Below are 16,794 nucleotides of genomic sequence, written 5' to 3' on the forward strand. Positions count from 1 at the left end.
CCAAGGAACAGACCGCCTTGGGGTCCCCACTCCCGCCTCTACAGCCCACAGCTGCCCTGGGGCCTGCAGCGTGGAGGAGGGATATCACTAAACTGCTGCGCTCAGCGGCAATCCTCCCAAGGTCCATCCTGCCCTGCCCATGCCCCCTCCATGGCACAGACGCAGCCCACAGTCTCCCCGCACGGAGCCAGGGAACCCCCAACATTCTCCTTTGTTTTAAATAAATCAGCTTCATGAAAACATAACTCAAATACTATGAAATGCACTCATTTAAAGTACACAATTCAATGGCTGTTGGTGTATTCACAGATATGTGTTACCATCACCACAACTTTAGAACATTTCATCACTTCAAAAAGAAACACAGGACTCTTTAGCTACCAGCCCCCATTCCCTCACTTTCCTCCAAACCACAGCCCCAAACAACCACTACAGATTGATCTTCTCTACAGAGTTCTCTACTCCGGATTTTCATGTGAATGGAATCATATTGCATGTGGTCTTTTGTGGCTGGTTTCTTTCACTGAGCATGTTTTCAAGGTTCATCCACAGTGTAGCTCGTGTCAGAACAGTGCTGCATTCCTTTCAATGGATGAATAATATTCACCATCTTTTGCTTATCCGTTCATCCACTGATGGACACTTGGGTTGTTTCTGCTTTTGTCTATTAGGAATAATGCTGCTGTGAGCACTCACATGCAAGTTCTGTGTGGATATGTGTTTTCATTTGTCCTGGGTATATGACAGGAAGTAGAATCTCTGGGTCATAGGATAACTGGTTAATAATTTGAGGAACTGCCAGACCAATTTCCAAAGAGCGTCACCATTTTGCATTGCTGTAAGCAGCGTATAAGAGCTCCGATTCCTCCACATCCTAGCCCAGGGGTGCACAGCTTCAGCTACGCAGGACGAGTAAGCTCTGGGATCTAATACACAACTCGGTGACCACAGCTCACAATGTTGCAGTGTGTACTTGAAATTTGTTAAGGGGTAGATCTGAAGTGTTCTCACCACACACACACACAAAAGGTAATTACGTGAGGTGGTAGATGTGTTATATAAAACATCAAGAGGTCCCCCTTAAATATATATAATTCCTGTTTGTCAATTCTATCCCAGTAAAGTTGATAAAAAAGGACAGATGCCAACATTCTTCAACCCCAGCTTCCTCCAGCACAGAGGCAGCTCTGAGGCCGACTAACAGGCCAGATCCCGAGTTCTGGACGTTAGGGTACACAACTTGGACTTATGAAGAAAAACGCTTACACAGTTACAATAGCATCCATTTCTGTTATGAGCTTGTCTTACATGGATGCGAACGCTGTCCATGTGACTAAACGAGAGAGTTGGTAGGATTTAAGAGGGCAGCTTCCTCATCCAGCAGAACAGGAGCACAACCTAAAGTGAATCTGAAACTAATAAGCCGAGATGCAGGGACATAAGCCTGCTGTTTATAATTTATAAGGAGATGAATTCCAGCAGGAGCACCTAGCAGAGTGGATAAGACATTGGCTCTGGAAAAGAGGGTTGGAGGGAGGAGTGTAACAGTGGCGGTTTAAAACTCTGAGCCTTTCCGTAATTGATTTTTAAATTATGTGCATTTCCCATTTATGGAAGGAAGGAAGGGAAAAGAGAACAAGAACGTGCTTGGATCCTAGGCATTTCTTCAGCCTGGCCAAGTGAGGATGGGCACTGGGTGTTCAGTTCACCTTCCTGTGCAGGACTGGACTGGGGGAGACAGGAAGCCCTTAAGGTAGGAAAGAAGGAAAAACCACATTTCTGGGGCACCAACTGCACAAAGGCTCACAAGTCTGTGCGCATGTGGATACCTCTGTCCTCACGCTAACTTGCTGAGTTAGCAGGTGGTCCCCATTCTGCAGGGGAGAAGACTGAAGACCGGAGGGGCTGACCAAGCGATAAGAAGTAGTAAAACTACTATTGGACTCTGGACGGGACGGGGCGCCTCTCAGCCATCAGTCTCAGTGGGCTGCCACTGAAATGGACGTTTCCAGCAACAGTGTAATTTTTGCACATTTTCTCTAGGAAGTCCCTATTCAAATGCAACTGCATTCCCAGATAAAGCACTAAACGATTATCTAAAAAAGAAAAGCAGAACTTGAGGTTGGTAAGTGGCTTTTAAAATGTACCCAACCATATTAGCTATCCCCCTCCTTTCTTCAGTATTTGAGTTCAGTATTTAGGATTCACTATGTCTCCCTATTTAGGAGGAAGAGGGTCAAATGTTGGCTCTAACTGGTGGGGGTGGGCTGTGTACTGGGGAGGACTGGAGCCTCACACTGGTTGAGTTTAATCCTCCAGAAGGCAGGGGACGCTCTAGATGTCACGCCCTCTGTACGGCACCTCGTAGGAGGCCGTGTACGGTTAGAGAATTATATAGTCATCATCAAACCACGATAAAGATTACTGATTACTGTGATGATGATATATGTTGCCAGAAATGCTTTCCGTCTTTTTTCCCCTCAGTGGGTGGGAAAGAATTGGGAAGAATTTTCATTTTGTAAAAGCAAACAGAAAATACAGCATTTTGAAGCAGAAACAGACTCTACAATATGCCCACAACATAGTACAGCAATAATTAAAAGTTACCAGACTGATTAAAGTGCCAACTGTCTGACAGGAAACAGTAATTACACAACCTCCGGGGTAAGGAGCCATCGCCGAGCCGGCGGAGGGCGGGGGGGTGGGGATGGTTCGTGAGGCTGGTAGGGCAGCCCCCTCCCGTGCAGGCGCTGCCCTGGGGGCGCAGCTGGAGAGAGGCAGCTCTGGGGCTCTTGACATGGTGATGCTTAGAGGGAGGAGGGGGAGATAACACAGCTGGAGGCAGGAGGAATGCACGTAGGAGGTCATCAGGTGTCTCCTCCCTGTTTTCAGAAATCTCCTTTTCACTTCATTTCTGTTCTTTTCACCAAAACTATGATCACGAGCTAAGCTTGCAGGACCACTTGGCTCCTCTTCACCCTGACTCTCTGTTTTGTATTCTTTTATGAGATGGTCAGGCAGGTGCTGCCACAAGAGGACGCAGAGGAGAGGCTCAGGAGAAAACAGATTGTATTACCCTCATGGGTCCTGCAGACAGGAGGCAGGAGGCATGGACGCCATGCAGGGCCAAGTGGGGAAGCACCAGGCTGGTCTGGAGGGAGGGGAGAGCCACAGCCTTGGCCTTTGCTGGGGTGTCTGCAGGAAACGGAAGGCAGGCAGGTGAACAGTTTAGGGCTGGCTAGTTTGAAGAATTAAGGGGTTTTGGGCTATAGGCGTGGGCCTGGTCACCTGGCTCCTGGTCCTGGATGATGCAGGCAGAGGAGAAGTGCCACCCCGGGGCGCAAGGGCTGGGAGACGGGGTCTGGCTCTGGGTTGGCTGGTCTGCGTTTCACATGCTCCTCCCACTGGGCCCTTTGCCATCTCTAAGAACTGGTTCATCCCAGGAGGGCAGTCTCCCCAGCCAGGAAGGTTCTTCAGGATGTCAAAACATCATAGTACACAGAACATTAAAAATATATTCAATACACCCCCTCCCCCAATCAAAATGCCATTCCTCCAGATGGCAGAAGTGAGAACAGGAAATATGACTGTTTAGAAATTCGAGAGACAATTTTTATTCTGCCTCCCTCTAAAGAAGATCTGAGGGTCTCACAATGCTGTAACGTAGTAGATGAGGACGATCAGATGTCAAGTGTAAAAAGGATTTTCATGTTTCCGGGGCTCTGAGCAAGCACAGCTTCTCATCCAGCCGGGAGCCAAGGGCAGTGTGGTGGATTTAGGGAACATGATGGGTAGAGTGTAAGGGCATCTGTGAAGCACTAAATTCTAGGAGGAATTTACCAAGTGGGTCAATGTTTCCACCTGACCCACAGGAAGACAGGAGGTTCCTGTCCTTCCTCCGAGGGAAGAAAGCAGGGCGCTCACTCTGTTCCGCTCCACCCGCTCCCGGCATCACACCTCTGGGTTTGGGGATGGCTTTGCTTCTTGGCGTTGCCGCGTGAGATGCAGTGGAGACGGTGCAAACTCCGGAGAGCAGGAGCACAGAGGGCCCTCTGCGCGCTGAACGGCTGCTTACGTGCCACCAGCCTGGCTTGCAGAGGAGGAAACCGAGACTTGGAAGCCAGCGTGGCTCACGCACGATGCTCGTTCCATCCACAGTGAAGAGGGGGCCGGACCACAGGTGGGCTTCCTGCGGGAACTGCTAGATTCGTCACACCCGACAGCCTTCCCCACAATCCACAGCAGCCCCCAGAGCTGGCCTCACCACGTGCCGGGCGCCGTGTGGGTGCCTCATCACTGGATCTTACGGCATGTCCTTGGAGTGTGTGTTCTCACCATCCTCACTTTACAGGTGAGGAAGTTGGGCCGGGGGGTTCCAGACCCCGCTCCAGGCGGCACAGGTAGTGGTGGATGTGGGGGTCCCACCTGTGTGGCCAGTGGGCACATGCCGGTCTGTCACGGAGCTCCAAGCTGACCGTCAGGAGTCTGCACCCCGCTGGCTGCCTCTTCTTCTCCCCCCGAGTGTCTCCCACCTTTCCCGGTGCCTCCCACTTGCAATTTCTGTGATTTCTTGGCCCTGGGAGTTCAGGGATGGTGAGGCAGGTCCCTCTGGGCTACCCTCGAGAGCATGAGTGCTCTTGTAAAGACACCCAGAAGTGTTTTTACAACAAGACTAGGATCATTTAATTTGGATGCTATTAAATTAATAAAACTCTAAGAGCTGGCCAGTGACAATCTAATTAAACCTACAGAATGCAATTCAATTATGTAACAAGGTAGGCTGACTTTAGGCAGATTAGTTTTGGATGCACATCAGCTGGTTAATCACCTGCCTGCCAGATCACGTGACCGGGAATTAAACATTTCATCACAGGAGACCCTAAAACCATCCCAGCTCCACGTCAGGGTCTCTTGTGGGTGCAGGTCAGCTCTCTCTGCTGCAGAGATTATTGGTTAAGTTACGATTGCCACCTGCCCAGTTATGATCTGGAGGCGCCTGCTTGTCCTGGACACATCTAGTCAGGTGTCACTGAGAGCGTCCTGTGAGGTCAGATCGCTGCTCCAGGAAGCAATTTGGTGACACTTAATAGGCTGGAAGGTGCACACCTGTGCGCCAGCCAACCGCGGGGCTTCTAGAAATGCTCCCCAGAGCGGCACTCACCCGCGCACACTGGGACGTGCCCGAGAGCACTGGCTGCAGCTTTCCCTGTGCTGGACAGAAACTGGGAATGACTTTAAGTGACCGTGGGCACAAGAATGGGTACTTACAGTTTGGTACATTCACACAATGGAATTTTTTCAATTGTTAAAACGAGTGAATTAGAGCTTAAGTATCCAAATGGATAAATCATAGAAAATATTGAATGAAAAATATACGATGTAGACTGATACAGTATCAGGCCATATACATAAATTGTAACATACTATTCATGAATATGTACCCTCACATAATGCAAAAACATCAAAGCAGTATTGGGGCTAATTAAGCACGAAAACCATGATAAGAGTTATCTTTCAGAAGGGATCAAATGGAAAGAATTGGAGAAGCATATAAGGGAGATTTAAACTGTAATTATAGTGATCTATCTCTTTAAATTAATAAGAACTGAGGTAATGATGCAAAATACTGTTTTTAATGATGCGAGGTTATGAGTCTTCATTCTATTTTTCTCTATGTTTTTTGTGAGCATTGAAATAGTTCGTAATATAGAAAGAGCTTCCTGTGAGCTAAGCATTAGGAAGACCAACACCTGCAAGGAAGGTATAGGCGCCCCAAAAAAGGGCATCACATAAAACACCCATCCAGCCGGTACCACGAGCAGCAAAGGCGAACAATGATTTAATCCTGTCTTTGATACGAGCAGACTTTATATGACAACCTTTCTCTTGAGCAAAATCTATTCCCTAAATAACTCACTTTCCTGAAGTTTTCTCTTTATAAATATGACATACATATGAACTAGCATTCCAAAGAAAGGTCTGGAGAACGGGGTAGAAGTACAGAATGATAGTGGGCTTGGAGAGACGTCCTCCCTGGGGGGTGCCTGGCTGCAAGCCTTTTGATTTTACTGCTCATTTAGAATTAATTTGGCTGGTTATATAAGAAAGAAGAAATCACAGGTGGCTCTGGGATCCTGCCAGGTTTTTGATGGACTGAAATCTTGGCTTGAGGATGTCACTTTCCACAGCAGGTCGCAACGGCTGGTTCAGCTGATGGCACCTGATTCAATGCTTCCTGCTCAGGTTTCTTTCCCCCAGCTATTTAAAAAATGCTTGAAACTCGACTTTTTCAACTCACTTCACGTTTAGATAAATTTGGCAAAAGTCAGAGAAACAGTCGGTAGCCAAACAAATGGGAATAGTGTAAGCCACCAATCCTAAGCACCCAGTGAGTAAGAACGAAGCTGTCATCTGTTCCCCAAAATGTTCAGGAAACATTGTTTGATGCTGATTAGCATGACTCCCAGGGTCCTCTCAGCTCCTGCAGTGACAGGTTTGCCCATGCTTAACAGAATCATTCAAACTTTCTTGATGTTCCCTGGTTCTGTCTAGAATGTTTTGATACTCGTCCAATATAGCATTCTCATATGTGGGCGATGTATGTTATTATTGATTATTAGAGACCTGTTCTCCAAAACAAATGAAGGCCATGACTTTGTGAAGAGGTTAACTGTACACAGAGGTCGAAGATGATATTAGCAGTTTTTTTGTTTTTAGATAACACTTTTTAACGAGTTACGTAGCAAACACGTCTGGTTCCTCACGTCACATCTCTGCAGCCCATGTGTGATTTTGACTCAGCTGTGGTACACAGGTCACATGAGCTCACCTGCGGTGACAGCATCCCACCTGGAGCACGGGCTGCAAGTCTTTCCTCTTTGCTTCAGCATCTTCTCCAGCGTCCTGGGGGCTCGCTGGTCCCAGACTAGTGCAGACCAGATGTCAGAGGGATTCACTTCCTCAACCAATGGTGGGTAAACGCTAAGGCCCCACCGTGCATCAGGAAGATGATTCTGGGGGCCATTCTGCACTTAGGTGTGGTTTTGTTTTGATTTTACCTGGTTGGATTCTGTATGACTCTCACACTGTGGCTTGATGTTTTTTCTCAGTTTTGAAATTTTTTCAGAAAGTTTTCTTTCCCTTTCTCTCTTCTTTCTTACTGGAACTTGACTTACACCCTTGTCTCTTTGTGCTGCAGTTAGCATATTTTTTCTTGACCTATCTTCCAGCTCACTAATTTTCTTTCACCTCTCCTCAGCTGCTGTTAAACTCACCAATTCAATTCTTAATTGTGGCTATTGTGTCTTTTTGTTCTAGAATCTCCCTTTGGTTCCTTCTTGATAGTTTCTCCTTTCTTTAACTCTTCTTATGGTTCCTTAAACATGTTGATCATAACTGATAACACCTTCACCTGAATCCCCTGTTTCTATTGTTCATTGTTTCACATTATTTTTCTGTTATGTGCCCTATTATTTTTGACTGAGTGCTAGACATTGTATATGAAAAAATTAAATCCAATCTGATGTCCAGGATATTTTATTTCTCTAAAAAGAATGCACACTGCTGTTTCTCCTGAGGTCTCTCTCCTCAGCTTGCAGACGGCGACCTTCTCACTGTGTCTTCACATGGCCTTTCCTCTGTGTGTATGTATTCCTGGGGTCTCTCTGTGTCCAAATTTCCTGTACTTATAAGATACCATATTGGATTAGGGCCACCCTAATGGCCTCATTTTAACTTAATCTCTTTAAAGACCCTATCTCCAAATACAGTCACATTCTGAGGTACAGGGGGTTAGGGTTTCAACACATAAGTTTGGTGGGGGGGGTCACAATTCAGTCCATAACACTAGTCTGCCATTACTGGAGGGAGAAGTTTCTTACTTGAAATGCAAAGGAACTATTCATCTTATCATCCTAAGTGATTTAATTCCATTTTAATAAAGCAACTTGTGTTTGTATATGTGTGTGTGTATGCAAAAGCTAAAAATAGTGTTTAAAGAAAAAATTATTGTAATCTCTGTGTATATAAACTCTCAGATTTTCTGTATTCATATACATTCCATCTATGTAAAAACATATTTCAATTAAATTTTTGGCAAGATTGACAACTTTGCATAGAGAAAATGAATTCCATTAAGGCTATCTAATTCATTTCTAAACATTCTATAGCATTTAAATAAAAAATATTTATTTTTCATGAAATTATTCTATTTGCTATTATCTTTTTTCCATGTAAATGTTTATTAAAAGTTGATTCATTGAGCGATGTTCTGTCCATATCAAGTTTTATTGGTTAGCGCCTCTGCGTTTTCAATGTCTATGTAAGCATGATTTCTGAGGAATTGAAATAGAGTGCTGCAGTGCGTAGTCCTTAGCACTCGGCCATTGCTGCAAGCCATTACCACCCCCCCAACCCCCCACCCCATTACCAGGCAACGGTTACCCGGAGACCATTAATGCCGGCTGGTTAGAGCAACGTAGAGGTCCTGCTAAGGCACTGGCCGGTGCCACAGTGGGCCCCATTCAGCCATTGGTCGGTGCTGCAGTGGGCCCTGCCCACAAGCAAGCAACTATCAATGAGCGAACGTAGGAGGGGCATTGACCCAACGTCTGCGGAGTGGTGGTCCTCAGGTGGGGAGTGAGGTAAGAGGCAGATCCTGGCCTTCTCCCCAGGGCCCTCCAGCTCACCCAGCCTAGGGCTGGCAGGTGAGCTGGGGGGCCCAGGGAACAGGCTGGGAGTGCGTCCTGCAGGGCTCCAGAGCCCTCACCAAGACTGCCCACTGGCCGGGCCCAGGCCCTGAGGTGGCAGTGAACCTCTCCCCCATCCCTGCCTCTGTGACCTAACGGCAGCGGCAGTCTGCATAAGACACAGTCTGGGGGACCTGGCTCCCACCGTTTGGGTGGCCTGAGGAGCCTGAAGGCCAGTTGGGTCCTGGGCGCCTGGCTCCCTCAGCGATGACAGCTGGGCAGGGTCTGGGGACCTGGCTCTGAGGGAGCGACAAAATGAGATCTGCCTCTTCAGCCAGGCCTGGTTACTGGCAGGAGGACCCAGACTGGGTGCTGGATGAACGCTCCGGGGCAGGGTAACAGCCCCTCGCCCCACCACAGGGACCCCCTTCTCTTAGCCAGGCCTGGACCTCGAAGGGTGAAAGTTGTGCCTTGGGACCTTCCCCTTTTTTGTCAGAACAGAGAGTAACATTTGTTTGGTGGAGATTTACAAGGACATCATCACCTTTGACCTGACCTCAAGAACAAAGGATCTGACACTAAGAAGTCTGCAATAACTAACCACGCCCCTCCCTCACCTTTCCTATAAAAGGGCTTTGCTGAAAGCTTTCAGGGAGTTTGGTTTTTTTTGTTGTTGTAATTGTTTTTTTTTGTTTTTTGGCTGCGTTGGGTCTTCGTTGCTGCGAATGGGCTTTCTCTAGTTGTGGCAAGCAGGGGCTACTCTTCGCTGCAGTGCATGGGCTTCTCATTGCAGTGGCTTCTCTTGTTGCAGAGCACAGGCTCTAAGGACACAGGCTTCAGTAGCTGTGGTGCATGGGCTCAGTAGTTGTGGCTCACGGGCTCTAGAGGTCAGGCTCAGTAGTTGTGGCGCAGAGGCTTAGTTGTTCCATGGCATGTGGGATCTTCCCGGACCAGAGCTCGAACCCATGTCCCCTGCACTGGCAGGCGGATTCTTAATCATTGCACCACCAGGGAAGTCCTGGGGTTTTTAAGGCATGAGCCAACCATCTCCTTGCATGACCCTGCAATAAATCTTTCTCTGTTCCAAACTCTGGCATTTTGGTATTGTTTGGCCTCACTGTGTGTCAGGCACACAGACTTGCGTTTCGTTAACAGAATTAGTCCGATTTTCCTTTAAGTAACCTATGGAGTTTTAAATTTTTTTGGAATTTGATCTGTTTGTTTTAAGCCAACAAAAACCTTAGCATATGCAATTCTTACTATTGGCATTTTTCTATGTGTTTATTTTATTCAACAACCAATAAATGGCTGAGAATAAATAAATGAGAGTTTTATTAATTTCTTAAATGATCCAGGAGAAAATATTGAACAATGTTATAAGACAGACATACCAAGAAAGAAGGAGAAAGACAGGGACGGATGGAGAAAAGAGATGGAGAGAGAATGGAGGAGACAGAGAAAAGCGGACGAAGTCAAATCTTGAGTTAAAAGTGTTGGATAACACGTCATTCCTCAGCTGAACCAGTCCTGAGTACCTGTGTCTTCATGTGTACTATGAACCATTAAATAATGTACTGAACTGTCCTTGTGGCCTTTAACAAAGAGCTCCTTCGCCAAGTCTGTCACCTGGCTCTGGGACCCTGCCAGTCTCTCCACAGCAGCAGCAGTTTCAGACGACACGGACTCTGATGGTTTTGTAATAGGAAAATCTGATAAACATCTTTCCCACTTCTCCAACGGTGAGTTAGCGACTTTGAAATGTGCAGAAATGCTGGTACTTCCATGTTTTCCAAGGTTTTATTGTCGCCGTATCCAAATTCACTGGCTCTTGGACCCGCATTCTGACAGAGAAACTTGACACCCTTCAAAGTGAGCCCCAAGCATTCCTGGCTTGTCAGACATGTGCCGGTCAACAGTTCTGGCCAGCTGTCAGGTCAGATGCTTTGTGACATCTGCTGTTTCTTTAATCTTTTTGGCTGACTTGCTCTTTCACTTGGAACTGCCCTGCCCACTAGCATAACTGCCTCACTCTGGGCATCCCTTCACAGCGAGGCCTATAGACAAGTGGGCACCTGCATGTCCTGACATGACCTGGCTGTGTCTCCCTAGCCCCTGGGAGACCAAGGATACCCAACACCAACAGAGGTCTGGAGGGGGAAAATGATAGGGAAGTGGGTAGATTTGGGTGAATCACCCCAGGGGCTCTTAGAAGTAACTCGAAGCAGCCTGGAAACTTAGGTCTAGCCAGTAGGAGTTGAGTTATGACTGCTACATCACCCACACTAGTGTTCAGAGGCTGAGGAGGTCTGGATAAGCTTGAGTGTTAACAGTGTTTGTTGAAACACTTGAGTTTCTGCATACAGGGGCAATGGGCAAGAATATAGACCCGGATGATGTACACTAGGCCCCCACCTTACTAGCAACTGGAAGTTTGGTTACGAGCACAGCTGCTTGTTTTTGGGACCCTGGTCTACAGGGTGAGTTCTCTCCTAGAAGTCCTCACAGCCCTTCACACAGCTGGGCTTTGGGATGGCCTGGCCAACCAACGTGCCAATGAATCCCCCAGACATGTCTGAATTCTAGCCATGGGTTAACTTCAACTCAAGCTATGCTACCCACTCAAGCCATGACTGGAGGCCAAAAAAGGGTCAACAACTTGCTTGACGTTAAACATTTCACTTTGGAATAAGGAATGAGAGGCTCTTCATTATAAAACAAAAAAGGTAAAACTGGAGTTGCTAATATGAGTGTCAGAACATTGTTCTTACATCACTGACGCCCACTCATTTACAGTGGTGATACCCCAGTGCTATTTGATTCCATGGCACCTCCTCCTTTATGAGACTTGCACTTTACGTCTGTTTTTTTTTAATTTAAAATATAATTTCTGTAGAGACTGTTATAACTTTTGTGCCCCTTGTGAAATTTTGGATATCAAGATTCATTGCAGAACTAGGGTAAATACTGAAATTCCATTCCAGGTGTGGACAACAAAGAAGAAAGTCTGAGGTGTCAGAAAATAATTTGTGATTGTTCCGGTTTATTTAGACATGGTTAAATTTCTAAATCGATGGATTCTCAGCTTTATACTAGTTGCCAAACCCAATCATGGCAAATGTTGGCATCCTTGATAAATAATTTTTCTTATTTTGACACCACTTTTTATTTTAAGGAAAGAAAGTCACTACAGAATATGGTAGCTTGATTACGGGTGACTGACAGAGAAAAAGAGACTGGAGAGGGATTGTAGAGCTTGGGTTGGAAGAGGCACAATTTTCAGTGGTAAATGCTGAAACTTCTTGTTTATCATGTTTTACCTTAAGAACAAGTAACAGGGACTTCCCTGATGGCTCAGTGGTTAAGAATACGCCTGCCAATGCAGGGGACATGGGTTCGAGCCCTGGTCTGGGAGGATTCCACATGCTGTGGAACAACTAAGCCCATGCGCCACAACTACTGAGCCTGCGTGCCACAACTACTGAAGCCCGCGTGCCTAGAGCCGGTGCTTTGCAATATGAGAAGCCATGGCAATGAGAAGCACGCACACTGCAACGAAGAGTAGCCCCCACTCGCTGCAACTAGAGAAAGCCCGCATGCAGCAATGAAAACCCAATGCAGCCATAAATAAATAAATAACAAAAACCCCACAAGTAACAAATATTGGATTATATTCGAGTAGCTCAGAACACACAAGGCTGATGGAGTTAGATGTTTATGGAGAATATTTTTCTACGCCTTGAAGAATTTGATACGTGACTGGGGCCCCCAAGGCCTCCACCTTTTTTCAGGAGGTAGGATAACTACCCCAGAACCTGGTTCCTTAGAAATTCCTCTTTTAGGGACCCCTCCTGTCACCTCTCTCCTCTCTATTCATCTTCCAGCATATGGGGGCAGGGGTAGATAATACTTTAGGAGTAATGTGTTCTGTATTTAAGCACAGTGTTTCACTTGATATGCGAGTTTGCTTCTTGTGAGCAGGGGCTGTGTTGATTCACTGTCTTTTTCCAGCATCTAACCAGAGGCTGACACATAACACACAGCCAGTTAGTGTCAGGTGACTGAGTGGAGAGATGAACACAGGCACGAACGAATGTGTCCACCTAACCTTTCTATGGGAAGATACTGGATATTGCTCATGAAAGATACCCTGTTCTTAATACTTGAACCTCTTCAGGGATGTGTGTACAATCATTTGGCAAATACTTATTGAACACTTGCTAAGCACCAGGCACAATGCTGGACGCTGGACCTGGAGGAGAGTGAAGGGTTAGTGACTCAGGGGTCTTGGTGTCAGCTTTGGGAGAGCGGGTGGCAGGTGCGGGCAGGACAGCAGCTGGCTGCCACACGCAGGTGGCGAGGAAGTGGAGGAGCAAGCCGGCGAGATGCTCTGAATGCACGTGGACATGGGCAGGAGACGTGGGCAGGGGAGTGGCTGCAGAGAACACAGGGCTGGAAGAGGTGAAGTGGGAGGGGCAGAGTATATTTAAGTGCTGATGGGAAGGAGTCAGTAACAAAGAGGAAGTTAAAATTCAGGAGGAGGACCCAAGATGGGAATTGAGAAAAAGGTGCCAGTGATGGAGCCAGGGATTGGAGGTGAGGAGGGCACCGATTTTCCATCTGGTGACGTCCATTTTCCCCACAGTAGGAGGCCTGGTAAGAGACAGAGTTAGGGGGATCGAGGCACAAATTTAGGTGTTTTATGATGGTTTCTCTGATGAACAGGAGGATGGAACAGAGTGACTGTGCCCGCAAACACTGGCTTATGGGGGGTGGACAGCAGTCAGAGCTTGTTCTCTCCTAAAGCAGCACGTGGGACAGGGGTGAGCGGGAAGGGAGCCCTGTGGGGGCCAGCAGTCACAGGACACTCAGCTCACCTGGCTGGCTCGCCAATCTCTCCAGCAGCTCTAAGCAGCCTGTGTGTATGTGTGCATGCAGGCACAACAAAGTGGACAGTTGAGTTCATTCAAAAGTGAGGCATTTCAAATGGACACAATGAAAAGACACTTTAGAACATTACCAAGAACCTGCTGTCATTGCAATGCCACACAGCCCTGCCGACATGGGCAGCAGAGCGGAAAGTAAGGGGCTACGGAAAGGGATGGAGAGGAAAGTGTACCGACGCCTCCAAGAAGAAGGAAAGAGAGCTGCAAAGGCCTCGAAAAAGCTGGAAGGACAGGTCGTTGTGGGCAGAGCAAGCAGTTTCAGCAAAGCAGTACTTCAGCCCAGTGCCTGCCTACGGGAGGGGAAGAATGAGTCCTGGGCGAGAGCAGGTAACTGGAGAGATGAGGCCAGGATGGAGGGCAAACACTCAGATGAGTTTTCACATGAAAACAGAGGTCATGCAAAAGCATGGCTGAACTTGGAGGAGAGAATGTGCCTGTGAAGAGAAGTCCAAGCCTTTCACGAATGAGAAGGTGGAACATGGCTGTAGGTGTGCAGTGGTAAAGCAGCGATGGGGCTGCAGGTGTGCAGTGGTGAAACAGTGACAGGGCTGCAGGTGTGCAGTGGTGAAGCAGTGATGGGGCTGTAGGTGTGCAGTGGTGATCAGGCAGCGACGGGGCTGCAGGTGTGCAGTGGTGATCATGCAGCAACAGGGCCACAGGTGTGCAGTGGTGATCATGCAGCGACAGGGCCGCAGGTGTGCAGTGGTGATCATGCAGCGACAGGGCCGCAGGTGTGCAGTGGTGATCATGCAGCGACAGGGCCGCAGGTGTGCAGTGGTGATCATGCAGCGACAGGGCCGCAGGTGTGCAGTGGTGATCATGCAGCGACAGGGCCGCAGGTGTGCAGTGGTGATCATGCAGCAACAGGGCTGCAGGTGTGCAGTGGTGAAACCGTGACAGGGCCGCAGGTGTGCAGTGGTGAAGCAGTGATGGGGCTGTAGGTGTGCAGTGGTGATCATGCAGTGACAGGGCTGCAGGTGTACAGTGGTGATCATGCACTGTCATGGCTGTGAGCCATGTTGCTAGAAGAGCAGGGTGTTCCCATGAGGGCAGAGGAGTGGAAAAATGAAATGAAATGGACCCAACTCCACATTTTCTTCCTGAAGTACATGAGTGCTATGGACTAAATTGTGTTCCCTCAAAATTCAAATGTTGAAGGCTTAACCCCCAATGTGCTGGTATTTGGAGATGAGGCCTTTGGGAGATAATTGGGGTAACTGAGTTCATGAGGGTGAGGTCCCTGTGATGGATTAGTGCCCTTCTATGAAGAGAAACCACAGAGCTTGCTCTCTTTCTCTCCCCATGAGTGGACACAGTGAGAAGGCGGCCATCTGCAAGCCAAGAAGAGAGTCCTTACCAGACACCATCCCTGTTGACAACTTGATCTCAGACAGGTATTTAGCTCTGGCAGCCCGACCTGACTAATGCAATGAGAGAACAACCAGTAGCTTCTCCAGGATCATCATCTGCAGAGTTCTAATGAATAACCCAGTGTTTCTTAAGTACTATAAGGTCTCTGAGAGGGTGGAGGACCCTGCGATCCTTAGGGTATATTTCTGGTGGGAACATCAGGTTTGCTAGTGGCCTGCAGAAGCACACGCTCATTGTTGCGGGATTTCTGTTACATGGACAGTGAGTCAGGAAGAGGGAGGGGGAGAGCGATTAGGAGGGAAGGTGGGGAAGAATGAAACTCTGTGCTATTCTCATGTGCACAACGACATGTTTTTCTAGGTGTCTGAGTAATAATACCCTCCACCCACCTACTTTTCAGGTTGTTGTGAAAGTGTATGAGAAAGAATGAGTTTGATCTCCTCTGACACAGGGGTTGTGTTTGCACAAAGCACTGTACTAGCTCAATCCTGGTAAAAATAGCTTTTGCTTTCAACAAGGCCAGAATTGTTAGAGGGAGAAAAGTCTGCCAGGAATGAATTATGCAATTAGGTACCTCTTAATACGCCTGAGAACAACCCAATTTATGCCTCCAGAAAGGCACAGGCAGACCCTGGAAATGAATCCCTGAGCCCCGCCATGCACGTCTATTTCTGCAGGATGAGCAGAGAGCTGGGGCTGAGCTTCCTGAGAGAGGCACGGAGGCTACATTTACTGTCTGCGCAGGAGCAGAGAAAAGGCACCAGTCCTTGCAACAACTGCTCTGTTCCTTCTCCCTGGCTTTTCTCCTGGAGACGGTTATGCTGATCTCACGGAAACGTAAAGTGGCCTGACTGGTGCCTCCCCTAGCCTCTCAGGTTAAGCCCTATGCAGACAGGAAGCCAGCGATTATCTGAAGAGGCCGCTGCAGAAACAGCCCCCCATCTGCCCCATCCAGGGTGCGCACCACTAGTGACAACTTCCCTCCAGAAGGAGGCCAGTGCCTGGCTGGTTTTCACTTGGGAAGACGGCACATGGGCCAAGCAAGCAGTATTTATGAGTCCCTCTGATCACTGGGGCCCTGAAGAGCTTTAGTGAGACTCTGATCCGTTGGTGCTCACCTTCAAGGAACATGAAACTAATTACACACATGTGATTGCAAGCCCCTCCCATTCAGGTTTTAATAATCTTTGGATCAAGAACTATCTTAGTTCCAGCTGCTCTGGGCAGCTTAAACGACAAACATGTATTTCTCATGGTTCTGGAGTCTGGGAGTTCAAGATCAAGGTGCCGGCAGACTTCGTGTCTGGTGAGAACCCTCTTCCTGGTTCATAAATGGTGTCTTCTTGCTGTGTCCTCACGTGGCAGAAGGGGTGAGGGAGCTGTGTGGGGTCTCTTCTATAAGGACTAATCCCATCATGGGGGCTCCACCCTCATGACCTCATCACCTCCCAAAGGCCCCACCTCCTAACACCATCACTTTGGGGGTTAAATTTCAACATACGGAATTCGGGGGGACATAAACATTCTGTGTGTAGCAAGGAACAAGTCACAGAACTCTTGGTATCTCCAGAGCCTAGAACTTGGCGTAGTAGGGTCCATCAATCAAGGTTCAACCAGACAAGCAGAACAGTAGGATTTGTTCCAGGGAAATGGTTTACCCAGGGTGGGGCTGGGGAAGCAGTCTCTGTAAGGCTGTGTCTCTATTTCTGAGGCTGGGGTTTGAAGTCCACCGTGCAGGCAGACAGGAAGGGAGGATCTCAAGTAGGCGGAACCCATCTAGTCTTTTTTTCTGT

The 16,794-nt window shown here is 47.8% G+C and overlaps 2 long non-coding RNA genes across 3 annotated transcripts in view; both read left to right on the forward strand.

Moving 5' to 3' along the window:
- LOC309655281 overlaps window positions 1–16,794 on the forward strand; it is a 380,610-nt gene that overhangs the window by 80,636 nt on the left and 283,180 nt on the right. The gene's annotated exons all lie outside the window — the stretch shown is intronic.
- LOC309655267 overlaps window positions 14,620–16,794 on the forward strand; it is a 33,406-nt gene continuing 31,231 nt past the window's right edge. For both annotated transcript variants that reach the window (XR_014260731.1, XR_014260732.1), the window contains exon 1: window positions 14,620–16,307. This is a non-coding gene — a long non-coding RNA (uncharacterized lncRNA). The remainder of the gene's footprint in view (window positions 16,308–16,794) is intronic.

Source organism: Balaenoptera physalus (genome assembly GCF_965194825.1).
Source record: "Balaenoptera physalus genome assembly, chromosome: 2".
NCBI classification, from domain to species: domain Eukaryota; kingdom Metazoa; phylum Chordata; class Mammalia; order Artiodactyla; family Balaenopteridae; genus Balaenoptera; species Balaenoptera physalus.